We start from the raw sequence: 5498 nt of genomic DNA on the forward strand, positions 1-5498 counted from the left end.
CATTGGTTAATTAAATAAAGAAGCTGCTTGCCCTGATAGGTTAAAACATAGGTGGGAGGAGCAAACAGAACAGAACTCTGGGAGGAAGAAGAAGTGAGCTCAGAGACTTGACAGCTCTCCTCTCGGGGGCAGACGCCTCAGAGAGACACCATGCTCCCGGCTCCTGGGCGGATGCGGGGATAGCTCTGCTCTCTGAGGCACACGCGATGAAGCTCAGACCCAGGATGGAAGTAGGCTAGAATCTTCCTGGTAAGCGCACCTAGGGGTGCTACACAGATGATTAGAAATGGGCTAAATTAATATGTGAGAATTAGCCTAGAAGAGGCTAGATAGAAATGGGCCAAGCAGTATTTAAAAGAATACAGTGTCCGTGTAATTATTTCGGGTAAAACTAGCTTTGTGAGCAGTGGGGTGCTGGGGATGCAGCCCCGCCGCTCCTATTACTACAAAAGAATACAGTTTCTGTGTAATTATTTCGGGTAAAGCTAGCTGTGTGGGCGGCCAGGAACACAGCCCCGCTGCTCCTATTTCAACAGGAGGTTTGCCATGTGTTCAAAAACTACCCGAATCACATAGTGAGATTTAAGCTAATGCAGGCAATGGAGTGAGTGGGTCCCTGTCTCAAAAAATGAAAGCAGGAAGGAGGGTGAGGAGAGGTGAGGAGAAGGTTATAAATGTAATTGTATTGCCTCATTATATCACCAAGGTTAAAATGTGTACCTCTGTTTCAAGGTAATTAATTTGACATTTATACCAATATAAAGGCATGCAAACCTTTGTTTCTATACAAGAGTATAGGAAAAATACTAAAATTATAGTCAAAGTTTGGGAATTTTCAAAAACTTTTTGATATGGTGAATGGATTTGGGAGAGTTCTCCTTTGTAGTCTTTATCTTGAATCAACTTTCTCTCTCTCCTCCTTCCTTCCTTCCTTCCTTCCTTCCTTCCTTCCTTCCTTCCTTCCCCTTCCTTCCTTCCTTCCCATTTCTTCATTTTCCTTCCTGCCTCCCTTCTTTTCCTTCCTTAGTTCAGAAATACTCTTACAAGATGAAATATATTACCATAGAATTGCATAATTTTTGTTTTAAGAGAATATTAAAAATAGTTTCGCCATTGAAGACTCACTCTTCAATTTCCTTTTTCTATTCTGGGATTTTAAGATGTCTCCTCTATTTTCCCCTAGGGCTTTTAGCTCATTTCCCTTGGAATGCTTTCTTATAGCAGAATGTCCCACTTTAAAGGGGTCAACATTGTATCATAAGACAGAGATAAAAGTGGGTCAGCTCTGGGATGGACACATACTGGAGCCTCTGAAATCTCTGGAGAATGAAGAGTTGGTGAGCTCAGCATCTTGCCAGGCAGATTCAAGAGTGTCTTCTGCTTGACATATGCCCTAATGAAGCAACCTTATATATCGTGCTAATTGCACTACTAAAACTGGGCTAAAGCATATGGAGTTTTCTCTTTTGGAAATCAAGCACTGTACTTTCTTCGTAGTTTGGAGGGCTTTAGGCCTGATAAGTTTACCCAGCACAGACTGGATTCCCTGTGACTTTACAGGTAAGCCTCCTTCCAGGAGGATGGAGGTCCATTTTTCTCACACTGGATACATCCAGTTGGACAAGTAAGTGACTGGGGACTGCAGCTTCTAGAATGAACTCTAGGAACCAAAGCTTAATAAGTGTCCTAGTTAGGGTTACTAGAGGGGTGATGAAACAGCATGACCAAGGCAGCTGTGGAGGAGAGGGTTTATGTGGCTTCAGGGCAGGAACTCAACAGGGCAGAAACCTGGAGACAAGAGCTGGTGCAGAGGTCATAGAGGAATGCTGCTTACTGGCTAGGGTCTGCTCCCACAGTGGTGGTTCCCTTGTATCTGCTCCTGTGGGGGTTGTTGCCTTGGGCCTGGTTCGGTGGAGGTCGCTTGCTCAAGCCTGCTGCTGTGGAGGTCACTGCCTTGGGCCTGCTCTGGCTGAGGTTGCTGCCTCATACCTGCTCCTGTGGAGGTCACTGCCTTGGGCTGCTCCAGCATAAGTCACTTGCTTAGGCCTGTTCCTGTAGAGGTTGCTGCCTCAGGCCTGCTCTGGCTGAGGTCACTGGCTCAGGCCTGCTCTTGTGGAGGTCACTGCCTTGGGATGCTGCAGTGGAGGTTCCTGGCTTGGGCTCAGTCCCATAGAGATCTCTGACTGAGGACTACTCCCTCAGCAGTTCGAAGACTATACTTAACTGTGGGTACAAGGCAAATGTTTATAGTTGTTGTTATGGATTATGCCGGTTCAGTAAATAGATGATTGCTGTAGATTCTCCTCCAATAACCATGACCTCACTAGCCGCTGGGTAGTTGGCTAACTTTCCAGTACCAGGCATGGTTTTCCTCTTGTTGAGTGGGTCTTATATCCAACCAGAGAGTTGTTGGTTACTGTCATGGTGTGCATGCCACTACTACGCCCTTAGGGTTACTGTATCACATTGACCATTGTTGTTGTTCACAGGTATCATAGCTGGGGTAGGATTGTTGGTTGCCTGTCTCATTTAGAAATGCACATGGTACCTTCTAGTGCCATGAAAGCTAGTCCTCAGGGAGGGACATTCAAGTTAGTTCTAGCTCAGGGCCTTCTGGGCTCTTTTTTTGAAGTATATTTCTTTGACAATAGGGACTTACATACTTGTCTAGGTAACCAAGGGCAACAGCAACAAGCTGTGTGTTTTGGGAGTCGCTTAGATAGCCCTGCCATGCCAAAAGTTTTAACTAGCTTGATTTTCTGATGGTCTTATGCAGGTAACTTCATTTTTTGGCTATGTGTCCATGTGTCTAACTACCATGTCATGTCCTGAAAACAGCATTACACAGCACCCCTCTCCATTCCCTGGCTTTTACCGTCTTTCCATTCCTGTCTTTCCCAGTGTTCCATGAGCCTTTGTTAGGGGTGCAGGGTGTTTATATAGATGTTTCATCTATGGCAGAACAGTCAAAGTTTGCTATTCTCAACTCATAAGGGTCTACCACTAGCTGAGGAGGGACATATAGTCACTGCTCAGTGAATGCCACTCCCTTAGAATATAAGCACTGCCCCTAGGAATGTTGCGTATACAACATTTCTGCTAGGCCCTCTGAGACACCTCCATTTCCTAAATGCTGGAGTGCTGTGAATAGAAAATGGGAAGGGGAGGAGATGAGAAGAGAGAAGAGGAAAGAGGAGGGGGAAAGAGTGGAAGAGAGTGGAGAGGAGAGAGGGGAGGGGCGAGAAGAAGAGGTGAGGGGTGGGGAGAGGAGTGGTGGAGGCTATGTCAGGGACAAGAGCTGGTGGGGAGATTCAAGGCTTCATGGACATCTCTGAAGACCATGAAGCAAACGGCATGTTTGTTGAGTTTCCATCTGGAAACCAAATGGACTGTACCACAAAAGCTGTGTGCCTGGTTTCACTGTCTCCTGTGGAACCCCTAGATTGCCAGGCAAGAGCTGGATGCTGAAGCACCATCCATTTCATTCATCCAGTGGATGTTTATAGAGCACTTTCGAGTCCTGAGTCTGCTTTAAGGCTGGAAAGGCTTTTCAAGATGAACTTACACTAGTATACAATATAAAATATATATTATGGCCGGGCGATGGTGGCGCACACCTTTAATCCCAGCACTCGGGGGACAGAGGCAGGCCGATCTCTGGGAGTTCGAGGCCAGCCTGGTCTATAGAGCTAGTTCCGGGACAGGCACCAAAGCTACAGAGAAACCCTGCCTCGAAAAACAAAACAAATATATATATATATGTATATATATATACATATATATATATAATGTAAAATATATGTAACATGAAAAGTCATTCATAACAACATCATAAGGCTACCTAGTAAGGGCTGCGGCTACCCAGGGTGTAGCTGTGTGACTGAGTACACCGGGAGAGGTAGTCTTAAGAATGGATGGACACTGGTGGGAATGCAAACTTGTGCAACCACTTTGGAAAGCAGTGTGGCGGTTTCTCAGGAAATTCGGGATCAACCTACTCCTGGACCCAGCAATACCACTCTTGGGAATATACCCAAGAGAGGCCTTATCATACAACAAAAGTATATGCTCTACTATGTTCATAGCAGCATTGTTTGTAACAGCCAGAACCTGGAAACAACCTAGATGCCCTTCAATGGAAGAATGGATGAAGAAAGTATGGAATATATACATATTAGAGTACTAATCAGCAGTAAAAAACAAGGACTTATTGAATTTTGCATACAAATGGATGGAAATAGAAAACACTATCCTGAGTGAGGTAAGCCAGACCCAAAAAGAGGAACATGGGATGTATATATGTAGTAATAGGAGTGGCGGGGCTGTGTCCCCAGCATCCCGGCCGCCTGGCTAGCTTATGCCCCGAAATAACAACACACAAATTGTATTCATTTAAACACTGCTTGGCCCATTAGCTCTAGCCCTTACTGGCTAATTCTGATATCCCAATCAACCCATCTCTAATAAACTTGTGTAGCACCGGTCTTACCGGGAAGGATTCAGCATGTCTGACCTGGCGGCTTGCTCCATCGTGTCTGCTTCAGACAGCAGAGCTATCGCGTCTGCCCGGGAGAGGGGAGCATAGCATCTCTCTCCAGAGAGCAGAGCTGTCGAGTCTGAGCTCACTTCCTCTTCCTCCCAGCATTCTGTTCTGTTTACTCCTCCCACCTATGTTTTAACCTATGAGGCCAAGCAGTTTCTTTATTACTTAACCAATGACCTTCCTCCATCAGATGTACTCACTCATATTTGGTTTCTAGCCATAAACAAAGGACATTGAGCCTATAATTAGTGATCCTAGAGAAGCTAAATAAGGAGAACCCAAAGAAAAACATATAGGCATCCTCCTGAATATTAACCTTCATCAGGCGATGAAAGGAGACAGAGACAGAGACCCAATTTGGAGCACCGGACAGAAATCTCAAGGTCCAAATCAGGAGCAGAAGGAGGGGGAGCACGAGCAAGGAATTCAGGACCGCGAGGGGTGCACCCACACACTGAGACAATGGGGATGTTCTATCGGGAATTCACCAAGGCCAGCTGGCCTGAGTCTGAAAAAACCCGGGATAAAACTGGACTTGCTGAACATAGCGGACAATGAGGACTACTGAGAACTCAAGAACAATGGCAGTGGGTTTTTGATCCTACTGCACTTACTGGCTTTGTGGGAGCCTAGGCAGTTTGGATGCTCAACTTACTAGACCTGTATGGAGGTGGGTGGTCCTTGGACTTCCCACTGGGCAGGGAACCCTGATAGCTCAAGGGGGACTTGATTGGGAGAGGGGGAGGGAAATGGGAGGAGGTGGTGGAAGAGACAGAAATCTTTAATAAATAAATAAATAAACGGAAAAAAGTATGACTCAAAGGAAAAGGCAAAAAAAAAAAAAAGAACGGATGAACAGGAGGCTTTGAGAGAAAAAAAACTCATTTAAGGTGACACTTAAAATATGAGGGTTTGTGGTGCTGAAACTATGGGTGAATGCTGGGTGTCCTTAAAT

Source organism: Microtus ochrogaster, chromosome 19, assembly GCF_000317375.1.
Source record: "Microtus ochrogaster isolate Prairie Vole_2 chromosome 19, MicOch1.0, whole genome shotgun sequence".
NCBI classification, from domain to species: domain Eukaryota; kingdom Metazoa; phylum Chordata; class Mammalia; order Rodentia; family Cricetidae; genus Microtus; species Microtus ochrogaster.